This window comes from Pleurodeles waltl, chromosome 8 (assembly GCF_031143425.1).
Source record: "Pleurodeles waltl isolate 20211129_DDA chromosome 8, aPleWal1.hap1.20221129, whole genome shotgun sequence".
Taxonomy (NCBI): Eukaryota; Metazoa; Chordata; class Amphibia; order Caudata; family Salamandridae; genus Pleurodeles; species Pleurodeles waltl.
The window spans coordinates 943,185,134-943,205,498 of record NC_090447.1 but is presented as its reverse complement, the minus strand read 5'-3'; positions in this window follow the sequence as shown (position 1 = coordinate 943,205,498).

The following is a 20,365-nucleotide window of genomic DNA, read 5'->3' as shown; positions in this document are numbered from 1 at the left end:
AGGGGTGGAGTGGTCACTCTCATCTGAAAGGACTGTGCCTGCCTCTGACAATGCCGGCTCCAACCCCCTGGTGTGTGTCTGAGGACTTGCCTGGGCAAGGCAGGATTTCACAAGTAGGTGTGAGTCCCCTTTGAAGAAAGGTGACTTCAAAGACTAAAATGGGTATAAGAAGGGCACCCAAATCTACAGACTTTAGAAACACTTCTGGAACCAAGAGGATCCTCTGCCTGGAGAACAGCTGATAGCTGAGGAAGAAGTGCTGCCCTGCCTGTGACTGTGCTTTGTGGAGCTTTCCTGCAGTGCTGCTTCTGCCAGAGTAAGAGGGCAAAGACTGGACTTTGTGTGCCTTCCATCCTGTGAAGAAATCGCCAAGGGCTTGATTTAGAGCTTGCCTCCTGTTGTTTGAAGTCTCAGGGACAGCAAAGACTTCTCTCTGCCAGCACCTGGAGTCTCAGGAGAGACTCCTGCTCTGACAAGTGGGTCCCTATCCAGTCCCTGGGCCCTTGAAAGGAAAGCTGGTGGAAATCCAAGGAAATCGACTTCGGACGACTTCGGACAGACGCCGTTGCTGAATCCGGTAACGCCGCCTGCACCCGACGCCGTGACCTTCGCTGGAACGCGGCGCTCTTCGCAGGCCTGACGCCGCAGCAGCCCCGCTGAAGTCCGCGACTCCGTGGAAGTCGCTGCACCACGTCGTGACCGACGCCGCTCGAAGTGCACGGATTCAACGTTTCACACAGACGCCGCGATTCCCGACTTTGCGCATCGACTTGTTTTCACTCTTCACCAAAGGTACTAAACTTGGGGGTCTACACGACTCCGTGTACGGCGCCGCTGGTGTCTGCTTGTTGGGAACGACTCCGTCACGACGCCGTGTTAACATCTCATCAAAGCATTTTTGTTTCTAAGCGCTATTTTTGAGTTTAATCTCTAAAAATTCATAACTTGACTTGTGTATGTCGGATTTTTGTAGTTTTGGTCTTGTTTTGTTTAGATAAATATTTCCTATTTTTCTAAACTGGTGTTGTGCCATTTTGTAGTGTTTTCATTAAGTTACTGTGTGTGTTGGTACAAATACTTTACACCTAGCGCTCTGAAGTTAAGCCTACTGCTCTGCCAAGCTACCAAGGGGGTAAGCAGGGGTTAGCTGAGGGTGATTCACTTTTACCCTGACTAGAGTGAGGGTCCTTGCTTGAGCAGGGGGTAACCTGACTGTTAACCAAAGACCCCATTTCTAACATTCACCAAATGCCACTGGATCTTATTCAAAGAACTAATGCTAACCACATGGCCCATCATCACCCCAGAACAGACCACCACCACCATGAAGTTCACCTACTCAGGGACCCCATCGGATCCCTACCCCCACTGAGCCTACATTAGGGGACTGCAAACCATCACAGTCATGCTCACATCCATTCCAAATGCCACCACCTCTTCTGCAACCTTCCCATATGCTTGGAAATACACAACCGTCCTCCATTTCCTGAAGAAACCCTCTGCGGACCCTTCAATGCTTGCTAACTAAAGACCGATCTCCCTGTTACAATTCCCAGTCAAGGTCTTAGAGAAAATCATCAACAGACACTTCTCCATATACCACAACAACCACCAACCCCTCAACATGACCCAGTCTGATGTCAGACCCAACTACATCATGGAAACTGCCCTATCACACCCACTAAAGACATCCACATGACTTTAGATCAATGAGAAATGGGGGACCTCGTTCCCCCCTGGTCTCTCCAAAGCATCTGACACAGTCTCCCACTCTATCCTCATACAACACCTACACAGCATCTGAATCCAGATGGATCTGACCATTCCTGACTCGAAGGAACCAGTCAGTCAGCCTCGCACAGTACACTTTGGAGGCCTGCAAGCTACTCAAGGGAGTTCTATAAGAATCCTCCCTGAACCAGACCCTCTTCAACACATAGATGGTCCCTATAGATAGCATCATCTGCTCTCAAAACATCAATGTCCTTTCCTATGCTCATGGCATGCAACTCATTCTCTTCCGCACAGGCAAGATGCCCAGTACACACATCTATGGGAAAACTCTCTTTGTGTCTGTATCAACAAAACAATCACTAGAAGTCTGCAGACCATGCAGAACTCTGTCTCTGGAATCATCCTCAACCTCCCACACTGCATCCACATCAAATCACACCTAAATGAGCTCCTCTGGCTCCCTGTTCACAAACAAGTACAATTGAAACTCCTCACCCCCACTTTCAAGACATTATATAACAATGACCCAGCATACCTCAGCAATTGCATCTGCTTTCACAAACTTTTCAGACACTTCTGCTCATCTGCACTCCTACTTGCACACATTCCAAGCATATGGAAAACCAGATCGACAGTCAAGCTTTCTCCTGCATAACTCTCAAAGTGTGGAATGACCTGCTGCAACACAGAAAGGCTTCCTCCTTATTTCTTTAGTTCTACTTGAAGCTGGAGACCGGGCTTTTCAGGTAGTGCCTCTGGGCCCTAGATGTAGCTACACTCATGCCTGATCAGCTCTAGGATACCCTGCATGGTGATAGTGTGCTCTACAAATCTGCATAGTATATGTACATAGCATAACATAATTGTTAGAAATGGGGTTTCTGATTGGCTAGGGTATGCACCTAAGCCAGGCAGAACCCACCCACTCTAGTCAGGGCAAGGGAGTTACACGACAAAGATAACCCCTGCTCATCCCTTGGTAGCTTAGCACGAGCAGTCAAACCTAACCCGGAGGCAATGTGTAAAGCGTTTGCACAACATTAGACCAATATTACACATAAGTAATACCCTGTTACCTTAGCAGTTGTTACACAAGTTGCCAATACTCTTTAAGAATACGCAGTTGACACATTAGAACACGTGAGTACTCAGGATTCTGCAACATAAGCAGTAGTCTGGAATTACGGTAAAGAAATCTATGCACTTGTCGTGAATACCTCATAAATACCCATAAAAGGAACATTAGAGAACGTATCACAAGTCATAAAAAAATACATATCAGCATGTCATGCCCATAAAAGGAACATCAGCACATATATGCAGTATCAGGAAAGCAGGTAGAAACATATAACCCCCTCCCCCCAAGGTTCATACTAGGCTCACTGAGGCAATATTTTCTCAAAAGTACCTGCTTTCTGTGAAGAAGAGGCACTCCTCATGTCTAGAAGCTGAGCATAGGGGCCCCCCGTCGCTCCTGTGCGCACAACAGGGGCCATGCGATGCTCCTGGGGGAAAGGGGAGGTCAGCACCCTCTCCTCATGATAAATAGACCGCTCTGGGGGCCTGCGATCTTGGTGGGGGCCTGCCTCAGCCTCCTCACACCCTGTCCACAGGGTGGGGGCCAGGCAAGATCCAACAAGAAATTATGGGGTGAGAGGAAGGGGGCCTCCATTGAGGTCTCTGTTCCCCGTGTTTAAGGAAAATGTGCCCAGTTAGTCCGAAAGGAGCGTTCTGCTCCTACGGCAGTGACCGGGGGAAGGGGGCCTTCCCCTCACCTTTCCCCTAGTCCTGCTGATCAGGACCTGGAGGTCGGACCCCTCCTAGTGCCCGAGAAAACACACGCCCGCACCCAATGTGGTGCGCAAGTGTTTGCAGAAAGGTTCCTGGGACGCCGCGTGATCCCTTGAGAGTCGAAGGTGGCTGGTGCCCCAAGGGTGCCATCAGGAGCATGCTTCCTCCGCTTTCCATTTTCTCATGCCCTGGGGACACTGGGAGGTGCACGATCCTCGAGCTTGGTGTGTAGAGCGCACCCAGGCTGCGGGGGTGATTTGGGCAACTAAGAAGTGCTTTCCAAAGCGCAAAGGCCTGATTTGCAGCCCGGGTGGCGGCAGTGATGTTTGTGGGCACAGAGATTGCTCCAAAACAGCGCTACCGCAACACAGCAGTACTCCTCGTGTCAAATAGGTTTTACAGAGGTCAGGGGCCACAGCACACAAGGGAATATCAGCAGTGGCAGTTTCTCCTTGTGACCAGGCAGGTCACAGGTTAGCACAGCAGCAGCAGACCAAGGTGGTCCTGGTGAGTCCTCTCAACAGTGTCCTGTCCAGCTCCAGGTAAGGTTCCTGGAGTTCCAAAAGTGTCCAAAGTGATGTCCAAATTGTGGGGGAAAATTACCCTGTACGTATACTAGGTTTACAGTGTGTTTTGCAATGGGGAGGGGAGGGGGTTTCAACCAGTTACAACTGGTTCTGGGAGTGCCCTTTCTCTCCACCAGCACAGGCTCCAAACATCAGTGAGGGGTAAATGACCCTATTGTGTGAGGCCAGGGCACAGCCTTTACAAATGCAGGTGTGCCCCGCCTCTCCCTTCTTTCAGCCTAGGAAGTCTTTACAATATGTAGATGTACCTCTGTGACACCTCCACCCTCCCTGTGTACAGGCTGTCTGAAAAGTATGCACAAAGCCCCAACTGTCAGTCTGCCCAGACGTGGATTGGAAGCAAGCTGCAAAACACCAGAGTCATAAGCACAGATAAATGCACACTTTCTAGAAGTGGCATTTCTGTGATAGTAATAAAAAATACCCTCACACCAGTAAACAGCATTTCTCATCACTATCACAACCATACCGAACATGCCTACGCTACCCCTCATAATTAAGACGATACCCCTTACACATAAGGCAGGGCATTTCTAATGCAGTCCTATGAGAAGGCAGCATTTACAGTGAGACACCATACTAGGCTGTTTGTCACTATGGGGACAGGCCACGCAACCTGGCACATGTCTTGCCTTCTACATACATGGCACCCTGCCCATAGGGCTAGCTAGAGCATACCTTAGGGGTGACTTACATGTAGTAAAAGGGGAGTTCTGGGCCTGGCAAGTAAATTTAGATGCCAGGTCCCTGTGGCAGAAAACTGCGCACACAGGCCCTGCACTAGCAGGCCTGAGACAGGTTTGACAGGCTATTTCAGTTGTTGGCGCAAGCAATGTTGCAGCATTTAATTTACAGGCCCTGGGTATAGCGATACCACTTTGCAAGGGAGTTATAGGTAAATTAAAGATGTCAATTAGGTATAAGCCAATCATACCAATTTTGTAAGGGAGAGCACATGCACTTTAGCACTGGTTAGCAGTGAAAAAGTGCTCAGAGCCAAGTCAAAAAAATTAAAGAGGCAAAAGGCAAAAAGTCTGGGGAATGACCCTGTAAAAGGGCCAGGTCCAACAATAACTTCTACAATACAGTTGTCCCTTTGCAAAAAAAAATACTCATATTTCTGTATCCTCTTACTGGACGAAATAACAAATTTTAATGTGAGAGGGTGATTATGAATGTATAATCAAAAATTAGTAGTCTCCTGGCTCTAAAAAAACACACAACAAATCGTTTTCGCCTTTCTGAACCAAAAACTGCCTTTTTCAGTAAGCGCATTGCATGTCGGTACTTTGCGACGTTTGTGAAGCTGGGGAACCTATATAAAGACTGTAGAGTTCTCACCGCCTCCGAAGCACAGTACAGCTTTGACTACGCCATCGAATGATAGAAGTGATGTCTGTTGATGAAGCACTGCCTTGTAATACAAGCATCCTCTCCGCCGCGGAAAGCCTTTATTTCCAAAGACAGGATATCAGTCATCTGCGCACATCATCTAACTAGAACCACGTGGGGTGCAATCATTTGTGTGCGATTCTGAAGCAATTAAAAAAAAAGTTATATGTGTAATTCTCTGAAATTTTCATCTGTGAAACATGAAATTTGTCTTTTTGTTCGGATAATCACTAAGCTAAACTCTTTCTCCTAGCATGTTTTCGAAATTTTGAGTTATAACAGTCGTAAATGTTTTCTATTTTTATTACCAATGAACGCTATTAAAAATGCATCGTGCATCTGTGTCAATTCCCTTGCACATCTGCTGCGCTTTCGTTCAGTATGTGGAGGTTTTCCTGAATTTTTAGTGATTTCTGAGCTTTAGGTTTCGTAATTGATCTACTACCCTTCAATCGGACACTACTGAGCATGCGTATGTGTGCTCTTTACGGTAACCATATCTTCCATGAATAAGCAGTTGTTGGTACATCAGTGATCACAGGTGAAATGTTTAATATCTATCAACTGCAAATAACAAAACATTGGGCTTGAAGAAATGTAGTTTACCGTTACAGATTTTTTACGTGAAAAAAAATACTATCAACATTAAGCGTAATGCAATGCACAATATGAAGTATTACTTTAGTGAACGCATTCCAAAAATGGATTTTTTACTTTTTTTAAAGATTGGTATAGAAATACCAGAGCCCATTTCATGATCCTTTTCTCAGAGCTAAGCAGAGGAACTGACCCACGAGTCTGTGAATGTCTTTTTTCCCTTTATGTGCAAACATAAATATAAAAAAACTCCAAGTTAGTGTATGTGCTGTTGACAGCAGAACTCGTAAATAGGAAGGATCTTATTACGAGTGTCCCATTCTGTTCTGATCCCTGTGCAAGCTACTGTTTGCATAGGAATCCGAATTACAAGTTTTGTGGTAGTACCATAAGTGAAACCAGCCACATTTTAGCAGGAGAAAATGGACGGTAAAAACCGGTTCATGCATGTTATGCCTTATTTTAAACACCACAATTTGTAATATGTGATAATTATTACGTCATTTAAATTCTGATCCCCGTGGCTGGGGATTTTGAAAGATGCCCTTCACAGTCTTGCCACTCGTAATGAGGCCCAAAGAGGGCATTACGCCCCGATATTTCCAAGCTCTGCTTCCTACAGCCCATGCATTAACAGTGACATATTTCAAGGTAATGTGTGCGCAGGAGACGGGAAAAATAAATTCGTAGACCCATCTATGGTAGCACAGCACAGATCACAAGATCGTGATAACGCATATGATTTGCGTTCATTTAGCACTGGTGGTCAGGCAATACTAAGCAGAGCATTGCAACAAAGATGTTTATATGTGGCAGAGCTGATCAGCGTTCCACTGCAAAATATCAAGTGGCATATTTAAGAAACGTGGCGCTGCATACAGAGCTGCGCCACTTTTCTTGTGCCCTTTAGCACCCCTCCACTGCCACCAAGTGTGCACCATATTTAAAATATGGCGCACCATGGTGCAGGGTAGGGGGCAATAGCGTTATTTTTTTACGCTATTGATGTACTCTGCAGGAGTAGCCCCAAAAGTTTGGCGCTACTTCTGCAGAGTACATAGGCGCCCATTGTATTCAAAGGCATGCCCCCTTTTAATGCCTGCACTGAGCGTTAAAAGTGCCCAAAAAAATGACACAAGGAAATCTGTTAAATTTCCTAGCGCCATTTTTTCGCCCCACACCCCCTTCCAATGGTGGAATTCCCCATTTGCATACATTATGCCTGGTGCAGGCATAATGTAGTGCAAAGGGTTACTAAATGGCGCAATGCATGCATCGCACTACTTTGTAAATATGGCGTGTCATTTTTGGCCTTCAAATGCCACATTAGTGTCATTCATATATTCATTTTGGCCATTCCTACTCATACTGACTGGCTGCACAAAATATGGGCTGTCTTGGGTATGGCAAACTTGACAGCAGCAGCGATCGTCTCGTTGCCCTTCTTTGATAAAACCTGGGGACCCTGTATCCGATATATGTCAGATGAATTCAGGTAATTAACATGCCCATCATACCTACGCATCCTCCTACTGACAAGTCCTGCTGTGAACTCCCCATAGATACTCAGGCTGGTATGCTCCCAATGGGGGACTCCCCACATGCAAAGTACACTTTTAACTTTTAAGTATGCCCATTGAATGATGTAACTGACATACTGCAAATAATATGCTTCCCCTTCCTTCTCCTTCTACCTCCCCTCCCTTGTTTCACCTGTGCTCCCCACCAGCGAGTGGTTGTAGGTGGGGAAGTTGTATTGTTCTTACTTCCTTTAAAAGTCAATAAAAGGGATCTTAAACCTAAAAAATGATGCTAATGCGGCGTTAGAATAGCGCTAGGGGCTCTTAAATATGCCCCCAAATGTCGCTTTGCTTAGTATAACGCAAACTTCCCCTCAACATTTATGCCAAACCGGCATAACAAAGTGGGAACAGATGAAACAGTCATACGTTTTCACGCAAAGCATGATCCAGTAACTTACCATGAAATGGGTTTTTGAGGCATCCTGTTGCCAATGGAAACCAGGAGCAAACAAAAGGCAAGTGGAATACTGCATGACATTCCTCTGCATAAAATGAGTATTTACCTCACACACATGCATTTTACATGCCTTGCCCATTCAACACCCATTCCTTGTGCTAAAATGTGTACTAGAGGGTGTACTCACGTCTAAATCTCCTGCAAGCTGTCACTTGTTTTTGTAGCATAGCAGACTACTCAGGGCAGGAGTTGGAATTCGGCAGGCGGGGTATTCCAGTATAAACATGAATGATATCTCAATATCACAACATCCTTATTATAAGTGTATTATATCCAACGGTACTTGCTGTAACGTATATGGAATATTCCTCACTTTGTTACGGATTACTCACACTCCAAATGACACCCTTAAAAAGCTTTTTAGTGAGGACACGGTGTTGTAACCGGTGCACAGCACATAATGAAGCTATGCTATTTCGCACCATTCCCTCAGCACTGCATAATGATTTGTTTGCTGCTCTGCGCTATGCTAAGTTTAGTAAATCTGGACAAAAATAAGATGATGTTTTTTGAAACGTGTCTATCTTGCCAGTGTCTCGCTTATACATGTCTTATATTTCTTAAGGTTATCAATACGTTTTTACTTTGAGTTCCTCTGTTAGTTCCGTGGCGCTACCACTTCTAATATTTCGTGTATATGACTCTCCTTTTCTCTATCTGTACACCCTGAACAGACTCACCCACTCACCAATGTTGCATTTTTGCAGATATATTTTTCAGTCATTTGTTTTCTTCTCGCTGGAACCAGAAATCCTCGGTGACTAACAATTACACAAACAAGCAATGTATTATCATACGCACGTGTTCTCTTCTCCTCATGGATAATTTCTTTTACGTCATGCGGTATTTCAAGGCTTGAACAGTTGCCTGCGCAAGATGCGCGGACATCCTGAGTTCTCAATAATTACTGGGCATCAAACAATTGTCACTGTTGTGCCAATGACTAACAGGCCTATCTAATTGGCATGGTGGTAAACAAGAAGAGGGTTCGTTAGTTAAATAATGTTGGCATTAGCAATGATCCATCATAAAAATAACACAACGGTTTTAATTAATATTTCACTTCCAATGTCTGTCCTGGATTGAAACCCAGTAATTACATTTATACATCATCCCGTTTTACTATTATAATTCCCCAGAAACTACGGACTTGGTGTCATCCTCATCCAATGTAACTTTGGTTTTAGCTAAATTAATTTGTGTAGTTTTGAAAAATTGCCTATTCTCATCAATCTTCATGAGGGCTATGGGATGCCCAACCCTTCGGACAATATTTCAGGATACTGGCTTCGTTGCTGAGCGTCCTATAATGGGCTCTGCAACAAAAACTATAACCAAATTATGCACCTAACCGGTCTGTATATGGCCTTGGCTGTGAGCCATGGAAGTTGGACACAGGTTACATGTCAACCTGTCAACCACCCCATCTGTGCAACATAATGGATGTTCATGCATTCAGTCCTTAGTAATTAGTTGTGGGCGCAGTTAAACTAGCTGCTGGTGGCTTTTTCACTATATAACACACTCAGGGAATCGGCCTAGCTATCCAAAGGCCTTTGGCAAAGGTCCTCAATACTCAAAGTGTATGATCTTTGTCATGCAGTGTTTCACTCTAAATGTTTTTTGTTGTTTTACATTTTTGTCAGGATTTGCAAAAAAGGATATCATTTTTATCCGCAAGGTAAAGGACATACCAGAAATTTGTGAATCCACAGACCTTAAATTTCATCTGCAGGTCCATGCTAAAATATTGGGGTATTTCCTTTACTGTTATCGTCAGAATCTGACCATGTTGGTTCTCCGCATATCTTCCACCTGGGGATGTAATGTTCTCCCACATCCCTTATTCTATATTTGCTACTTTATTAGGACAGAGGAGTCCTGTAATTGCTGCAGTATGAGACATTTTGATTTGCTGTCAGCAGGTCAGTTTATCGTGATTCCACGGGTCCTGCATCAGACAAAGTGATTTCTTTATTTTGAAATAAATAAAGCGCCTTGAGACACTCACGGGTGAGTAACGCGCTCTACAAATACACTGATTGATTGATTTTTCAATGGTGTTATACTCAGATTTGAGGATTCAAGTCTGCAAATAATTTGAGGAAAAAGTGTCAATATACACAATCCCAACTTTTTCAAAAACAAATAGCCACCTAATCCCTCAAAGTATCTAGCAAATAAAATTCAAACGCAGAATGGAGGAAGAACACCCTGAAATATTTATTGTCAATCAACATCCCTGTGTGAGAAATGGCAAAATAAAAAAGTTCCTAATCTTTTTCTCCCATGAAACATATATATAAACATAAATATATATATATATATATATATACATATATATATATATATATAGATAGATAGATAGATACTCTATGATAACTTATGGCTGCTAACTAATGGACACCCCCTTCCCTTTTTTTCAACTCTACTATTTACATTTCTATTTTTGATAATGGAATGATCCTGCTGTAATCATATGACCTCAATCACTAACATTTTGATCTACATGTTATTTTGTTCACACATTTTTCTCCACTCACCCTACCATGACCACCCCTCACCCTGTACCTAAGCTTTGTGCATGCACAGTCCACAGTGCAGAGTCTTTAGTCACATACAACAAGTGTGGGTCTCAGTATGTGCTGTGATGCCAGTGTCAGAAATTGGGTTTCTGGTTGGCAAAGGTATGCACCCTGTCCAGGCAGGAACAACTATCCTAGTCCGGGTATGACACAAACACACCCTAAGTTAACCTGTGCTCACCCCCTAGTAGCTTGGCACAGAGTAGTCAGGCGTAACATAAGAGGCAACTTGTCAAGTATTTATGCAACACTTCAAACAGTAAAACAGTTAGGACACCACACAAAAAGAGCTTAATTTAATGAGCAAAACAAGACAAAAATGGCAAAAGCAATAAGCATAACCAGAGTCAAGATTTTTTTAAGGGAAACACTAAGACCCATATTTATACTTTTTTTGCGCCGCATTTGCGTCGTTTTTTGACGCAAAAACGGCGCAAACTTGCAAAATACCATTGTATTTTGTAGGTTTGCGCCGTTTTGCATCAAAAAGCGGCGCAAATGCGGTGCTAAAAAAAGTATAAATACGGGCCTAAATGCTTTGGTTAAAAGTATAAAGCTCCAAGGTGGACTACCTGCTTGCGCTAGTCTGGGTCACCTCAAACCAACTGCAATGGATCATTGGTCGGATACAAGGACCATCCTTGGGCTGCTGCAAAGTACCTTGTTTGCATCAACATCAAGAGAGATGTGAGGGGCAGGGGAAGAGGTGCATTGTAGATCCTTACGATAGGAGTGATGTGTCGGTTCCCAGTTGCGCAAGGTTGGAGATGCATCGTAGCTAGAGGTTTTTTGTCACACCATCGGCAATACAATGCACTCGATCCTTGCAGCAGCAGCAATTCATCAACGTCAATGGAGATTCATCAGTTCTTAGTGGAGCAACGGAGTCAATGTTTGAATTCTTGCTGGAGCAGCACTTTATACACACTTCAAAGGACCCAGGACTGGATTGGCACCACTCAGCAGGGCAAGACACACAGATAGCACACAGATGGTAGAGTCTAAGTGATATAGCAGGTAAGTTGGAAGTCTATAATGTCCCAGAGAATTCACACAACAGCAGACCAGTCAGCTAACCTTGGAGTCAATCTTGGTATTGATTTCGAATGATGTGGATCCAGTCCTTCTCACACTTGCAAGGAGGGCGGCAGACAGCCAGTTAGCATAGCAAGAAAGCAGTTCTTCCAGAGCAGCATTCCAGCAGGGTGGCAGTCTTTCAGCAGCACAGGAGTCTTTCTTTCTGCCAGAGTATCCGCAGGTCCGGAAATGTCTTGAATTGTTAGGGTCAGATGTTCAGTTCTTATACCCAGTGGTGCCTTTGAAGAGGGGGAAGACGTCAAAGAAGGGCTTTGAAGTGCACAGAGATTCTCCCTTCCTGGCCTGGCTTCAGATGCAGTACAGGGGGTTAAGCAGTTCTTTGTGTGGTGACAAGACACTGCCTACTCAGGTGTGTGTGAGACTGTGGCCAGCTCCTCCCTCCCATCCTGCCCAGGATGGCACATCATAAGGTGGATGGCTCATCAAGTCACACCTAAGCTCCCTTTGTGGGTGGCTGTCTAGAGGGAATGCACACAGCCCAGCTTTCACCCACCCATACGTGTATTGGAGACAGGCTACAGGCTCACAGGGCTAAGATTAGGAAAATGCCAACTTTCTAAAAGTGGCATTTTCAAAAAGGAGACAATAACTCCAACTCTACCATTAAAAAAAAATTATTATTACAATTCCATAAGTACTAAACATGACAGGCCTACCTCCTCTCAATCAGAAATTACAGATTATTAAAATGTAATAAGATATTCCCAATATTATCGTATGAGAGTGGTAGGACTCACAACAGTGAAAAACTAATTTGTTTTTTTTTCACTACCAGTGTTGAAGTTTAGTAGTGATTAGATTAAGCATTAACAGAAGACATCTTGTATTTAGCAACTATTGTGAACATTTCGCGGAATCCATTTTGTATTCATGGCAGCCATTTTCTCTGCCACATGCTGCCATGTGCTCTGTCCTATCTTTCTGTTAACTACTCTTGAAAATCTGCCTAGTGACAAGTTATATTTAGCATCTCCCACTTTCGCACATGCCCAGTAAGGTCTGCAGCTGTTAGTCCTTGAAAACTGTTAGCCCCTCCTACCTGTCGACTGTGCATTTCCATATGACCTTATATGTATGGAAGTCTTGATTCTATAATTGTACCACCTCCTTTTAGCCCCTGCGTGGGTATAAAAGGACCATGCTCTCTCAGTTCAGTGTGCTACTTCAAACATTACTGAAGGGTGCTGTTTGAACTGTAGTACCACCTCATGAGGTTTAATAAACCTAGTCTTTTATTTCAGTTTCTGTGCCAACTACTTCCTATATGGTCTGAGGACTTTGTGCAGAGAAGGGTGAACCCCTTGCACTAGTAGGCCTTGCTGAGGCTACTTCAACAAATTGGCGCCCGAACAGGGACTCATCGGCGACTCGGATGCCCAACGGATTGGTTGCGACGAAGGATTGGGATCTCGCTGCAGTCGATCAATGTCTGAGGAGACCCGAGTCCTGGCAACCACAGCGTTTTTCCCTTCTTTCTGATTTGACCATCCAGGTGGCGCCGGTCCTCGACTGAGATCCTTTTTGTTCATTCGTCATGCCGTGACCATTTGGTCGATTTTAGAACTTGGCAGTTGGAACCTGGACGCCCTGTGATTGGTAAGAGCCGTTTTACGGCACTTGCTGTGGGTTTTGATGCCTTTGTTTGGTAAGGAGGTTTAGCACCACTTACTGTGGCTCTCGTGTTTTGGGTGACTAGTCAATTTGTGTCCTTTGAATTGATATATAAATTGCAATTTATATAGGCAGGTAATGAGGAGAATTTTCTCCAATTTAATTTTGATTTGAACTGCACCTTAAGTGCTACTTTGATTATAATACTGCATATTCTGCACTATTTTTGGCATGCCTGTTTTTAGCGCACTTCGTAGAATGTGTTGCTTTTGTAATGGTACCAATTTGAAACTGGAAGAATCGCAACCGGCAACCCCAGAGGGGACGCCCAATAGAGATATGTATGTTAAATATGGTCTTTCTTCTATAATGTACAGCACATTATGGAATAAATATACTCGTGCGGATCCTGAGTTACGTTGGCCTATGCATGGGTCATTTGATTTGGGAAAGATTGAGTATGTGGAACAATGTATGCGTAAGCAAAAGTCTAGGCAAGATATGTTTGACTGTGTACGAATGTGGGAGAAAGAAGTGCGTGGAGAAGTGAAGCGTGAGCAAGCCTTGCTTGAGAAAGAGCAGCGGAAGAATGTATATGTGAAAGCACTGGAAACGAGAAAGAAAGAAATAAATGACTTAAAGGAGCTAGAAGAGAAAGAATGTAAATTACAGGTAACTGGCCAATACACCGTTAGGCAACCTCTCTATCCTATCCTTAATAAACCACACAATTATTTTTTGTTACTACATCGCACTCCATCTCTGTATGTCGTTCCTTCTGCCCCTCATGAGTTAGCTGAGGTCTCCGGTTTGGAGCAACAGAAGATACGAGACAGTCGCTCTATGTTGCCTGCTGACCTTGCGTCTGAGCTTAGATCTATTGCTCGTAAAACAATTCGTAGCGTTGTCTCTGCTTCTGAACTTTTAGACAACATGAAAGGGTGGACGGAAAAGGAGCAGCTATATTTTACTGAGGCATTTGGCGCAGAAGTTATTGAACTATATCGGAAATATTCTGATGAGTTAGAGCCCGATGATGTAGCAGCTGATCATAAGCAAATGCGTGACGGTCTTTTTGTTTTCTCCCAGGTGGCTGATGCAATCAGGCGTTTGGTGAAATTATGTGTTGCAGCAGACCCTTTGCGAGAGGAGAAAAGGGTTGTGGACGTAGTTGCATGGACATCTCAGACCGGCGGGGTGCAAGCTTCCATCTTTGGAACAGATAAGATTATGATAGTTCACGCTAAACCAATGCGGGAGGCCGTGCCTTTGTATGTTCCTCCTAAAGGATTGGGTACAAGTGATGATAAAACTTCTGTTGACGCTAAGGGTTATTTTATTTATAATTGGGTGTATACTCCTTGGAATAGGGCAGATGTAATGGCACTTCATTAGCATTACCTGACCTGCGGAAAAATACAGCCGCCTTTTATGAGGAAGTTGAGGGAGCAATTAGTTCTTGTACTATGACTTTGGGCAACTTGATTCTTTTGTTTTGCCTGAAGGTGTGGCTCTCATACAATATGTTGATGATATTTTGTTGGCAGCTGATAACCCTGAGCAATGTGAAAAGTACACTTAGTCCTTACTTTCTTTTCTTGCTTCACACCATCATAAAGTGTCACAAAAGAAATTGCAATATTGTAGACCAAAGATAACCTATTTAGGTCACCTTTTGTCTAAGGAGGGCTGTGCACTTACATCAGATCGTATTCAAGCAATTTTAGACACACCAGTACCCTCTACTCAGAAAGATGTTCATGCATTCTTTGGTCTTACTTCTTTTTGTAGGCAATGGATATTAGGGTTTTCACACATTGTCAAACCTTTGCTAGCACTTTTGACTAAAGATACTCCAATGCCCCTCCAATGGACAGATGAATGTGAGACTGCTTTCCGGCAGCTACGACAAGCCCTTTGTTCAGCACCAGTGTTAGGTACTCCAGATTACATGAAGCTTTTTGCACTTTACGTACATGAGAAAGATGGATGTGCATTTTCAGTTTTAGTGCAGACACATGGCGATAGGCAGCGTCCCTCTGCATATTTTTCAGTAGTACTTGACCCTGTCGCTCGAGCGTTGCCTGGGTGTTTTCGTTCAGTTGCCGCAACAGCTGTGTCAATATGTCAGAGTGAAGGGATAGTTTTGTCACATAAGCTGTTGGTGTTAGTACCCCATGCAGTTGATGCTCTTTTAAATCAAACAAAGACACAACATTTAACTAGCGCTCGCCTGACAGGAAATGAATTGACATTGCTGGCTCCTCACATTACACTGAAGAGATGTGCAACACTAAATCCAGCCACTTTGTTGCCATATCCGGTGACTCAGCCTCAGTCACAAGAAACACATGATTGTATATTTCTTACCGAAGAACAGACAAAGGGTCGTATTGATTTACAAGATACGCCGCTTCCAGATGTAGACGGGGAATTGTGGGTTGATGGGTCTTGTTTGAAGTTGCCAGACGGTACGACCTCAGCTGCATATGCAATTACCACAATACACACGGTAGTGGAGACAGCTCGTATACCACAGAAGTCAGCTCAAGCAGCTGAACTAATAGCTTTGACACGAGCATGTGAGCTTAGTACTGACTTATGTGTGAACATTTATACAGACAGCCGCTATGCTTTTGGAGTGGCTCATGATTTTGGTTTGCTTTGGAAGGAGAGAGGCTTTCTCACATCCCACGGGGTGCAGATAATGCATGGAGAATTAGTGAATAACCTCTTGACTGCATTGACATATCCAAAGAAACTAGCTATTGTGAAATGTAGTGCACACAAGAAAGTGACCGATAAGATAGGGCAAGGTAATGCCCTTGTGCACCGCGTAGCACGTGGTCTGAAGAAGGAAAATTGGATGATGAGGGCTGTTGGCGGAATAAGCAGATGGATAAATGGAAATTGCCTATAGCTTTTGTACAACCTATGGTTCAAATGGCACATGGGCTGGCACATGTTGGAGCTTCAACAATAACAAAGTTGCTTACGCAAGTTTGGGAGCATCCAGAAACTTCCAGTACGGCTAAGAGAGTAGTACAGTCTTGTTTGATCTGTTTACAATACAATCCTGGAAAAGGGACACATACTCCTCGGGAGGGTTTGCTACACCAACTGCACCTTTTAAAGTTCTACAAATGGATTATATTCATCTTGAACGCTGCAACAATTTAAAGTATGTCCTGAAAGGATTAGGGATCAAACAGAAGTTCCATGCGGTTTTCCACCCACAATCAGCAGGGTTGGTGGAAAGGTATAATGCTACTTTGAAGCTGAAGTTAGCGAAGATACAGGCTTCCACATCCTTAACTTGGCCGGATGCATTACTGTTGGCATTATTGTCTATTAGGTCAGTGCCACACTCTGTATTTGGAAGGCCAATTAACATTTGGGGAGTTCCTAAGCCAAATTCTGTATATGATGTACCTTGTGTCCTGATGAATGATTATTTGGCACAGTTAACCGACAATTTGGTTTCTATTCACCAACAGGTTCGAGACCACTTCCTGACAGATCTACAGGTGAAGGCAATGAACTCCGACCTGGTGACCAGGTGATGATTAAGTCCTTTGAAAGATCAAGCAGCTTGGACCCAAGGTGGCGAGGCCCAGAACAGGTGCTTCTTGCGACAAGGACAGCAGTTCGAGTGACGAACCAAAAGAATTGGGTCCATAGTACTCACTGCAAGAGAGTGCTACCTACCTTGGTGGAACCTGCTGTGCTGACCGATCATCGAGAGATTTTTACTAAGGAGAAAGGCCGTGCTATATCACCTGACGAATCTGCAGAGGTCTTCCCAGACCATACGACTTCTGGAGTGTCGCGATATAATTTGAGACTGAGGAAAGAATCTTTTTTTTTTTTTTTTTAAACTGGTTGAGCTACCGCCCTGGGTTAGTGAAACGGAGAGCCAATGTGGCAAGGGGGGGGGTCAGCCATGCATTAGAGTAGTGACACCCGTCTTGGCCCGTGGTGAAGAAATCAGCGGCTGCCCAGGGATAAGAGCTCCAACGATTGTTTTTAATTAATTTCCGAAAGGGTCGATTATCGCGGTTGCTAAAATGAATAACAAACTGATCATTAGTACTATGTTTTTTTTTGTTGTTTTGGTGGTTATAGCTATAATCACCTGGTTTGTTGAAAAGAAGGCTCCTGCTTGTGAGTTTTTTGTTGCCAATACTCTAGTACCAGAGGATCACTATTACTTTACGCTTCCCTATCAGGAGCAGAAGCACTGTCAATCGTACTTAAATAATACTTTAATTCAGATGTTGCATCATACTCATAATGCTACAAATACCACTAACTGTTGGGTATGTGGAATGATACCTGCGCATCAAAAGAAAGGAGGAACACCTTTCATTCCTCTTCCTTTTTCACACAAAGGTTCTTGTCAAGCTTGGTATACACTTTTGTTTGCCTCTGGAAAACGTACAGAGGGCGGACTTCTTTTTCACCTTAATAAAGTATGCTACCAAGACAAAGATGGGTATCCCCAAGCCAAAGGAACTAAATGGGAATGGGAAGAGTATCAACCGGACAATGTTTCAATACCATATGTCTTCACAAATATAAGAGACTCTGACAAGAAAGAAGAATTTGTGATTTCTCTTACAAAAACGAAAGCAGATTTATGTATACGTAGCATTGGGCGAATTCCAGTAGGGATAAGCGATTGTACCTTGATTTTAACTATTGAGGGTGTAAATAATAGTAGTTTTACAGCTTCACATAATACATATTTTGTTTGTGGTAACTATGGATATTACCAACTACCTGTTGGGTGGTCAGGTGTGTGTAATGATTGCAATATTTTTCACATGCTGTATCTGTATTCAGTGTGGTCCAATGTTCTGCTCCATGTGTATTACTGCTTGTATGCCTACTAAACGAAATATTACAGAAATGAAAGCACAACACATGTTAGATAAGGAAATAGCTGAAATGCTGAGCATAAATATACAAGATGAATATTTAGATTATCCCAGAAAGACGAATGTCTTCAGCTAATGCTGAAAGGGTCGTCTGTTGAAGTTTAGTAGCGATTAGATTAAGCATTAGAAGAAGACATCTTGTATTTAGCAACTATTGTGAACATTTCGCGGAATCCATTTTGTATTCATGGCAGCCATTTTCTCTGCCACATGCTGCCATGTGCTCTGTCCTACCTTTCTGTTAACTACTCTTGAAAATCTGCCTAGTGACAAGTTATATTTAGCATCTCCCAATTTCGCACATGCCCAGTAAGGTCTTCAGCTGTTAGTCCTTGAAAACTGTTAGCCCCTCCTACCTGTCGACTGTGCATTTCCATATGACCTTATATGAATATAAGTAGTGCTTCTATAATTGTACCACCTCCTTTTAGCCCCTGCGTGGGTATAAAAGGACCATGCTCTCTCAGTTCAGTGTGAAACTTCAAACATTAACGAAGGGTGCTGTTTGAACTGTAGTACCACCTCATGAGGTTTAATAAACTTTGTCTTTTATTTCAGTTTCTGTGCCAGCTTCTTCCTATATGGTCTGAGGACTTTGTGCAGAGAAGGGTGAACCCCTTGCACTAGTAGGCCTTGCTGAGGCTTACTTCAACACCAGAACATGTAAAACTTAAAAGAACATGTTCTTCACTTTAGTTACACAGAACCCTGCCCTACGGGCTACCTAAGGTCTACCTTAGGGGGGACTTATATGTAATAAAAGGGGCATTTAAAGCTTGGCAAAAGGTTATAAATGCCAAGTTGACACAGCAGTGTAACACTGCAGTCAGGCTGCAGTGGTAGGCCTGGGACATGCTACGTAATTGGGTGACACAAGCAATGCTGCAGGCCGCTAGTAGTATTTAATTTCCAATCCCTGGGCACATGTAATTCACTTTACTAGGACTTATAAGTGAACATAAAATGTCATTTATATACATACCAATCATACCATGTTTTAGGGAGTGAGGACAGCCATTTTAGTAAAGTGCACATATTCCTAAGGCATGCAAAAACAAATTCAGCAAAATTGGAGGCAAGCGGGAAAAACTTTTCTGGAACAACCACCCTAAGGTTGTCAGGTCTAACAGTCAGGCACTATCCCCAACCTTCTGTATATAAAAGGCATTTCACCACCTGCAGTGGGAACTGATAACAAACCCTACACCAAACGTTGCGTGCACCTAACCCTCATTGCACATAACTTTAGCTGCGAGCAGTAGATGCTAGCCGCTAGCTGCATGCCCAACCTTTCTTCATCCTACTCCATCTGAGCAGCAGAATAGATATGCATGCTTCACCCATCATCAGTGGGCTCACAGTGCAGGTCCTCCTCCTGTCCTGTGCCGCTGAACAAGCTGCATGTGGCTTTTGGCAGCTGCTTCCATTCTCCCCTCCCCATTTGTATCACCATTTCCTTAACTCCTGCTCCACTTCCTGTTCCCACACAGAATGTGGCTGCTTGCACAAATCTCCTCATTGGATGACCTTGGTCCACCACTTATTCCCCCATTCTAAAATTAGCTGAATCCAATTATAACAAACTACAGTTAGTCCATGAATTCAGATCCGTTGCACTCAAGATGGAGCAGAGGTCTCCTACACTCCTACACTCTAAACACTCTAACATTTCCCCTGCCTTTCTTAAAAATGATTAAATAAAACCAGGAGACTACCAACACAGTACCTGGTCCTCTAGAGGATATAACCAACTTTTGTATCGATTACCTTAGATGCGCCTTGGAACAGAACCTTTCAACCATAATCTTGAAGGCACTATTCTGAAAAAATGACTGGCTAGGCACCTGAGGGTGTTCACCAGGGTGCATCCTGGTCCCTATTTTGATCCTTGTTTATATAAAAGACTCGAAGGTCTTTTTTCTGTAAAAGAAATTGGATTACCTACAGATTGGCAATTATTTGATTTTGTCTCTCCTCTATGCAGACAATG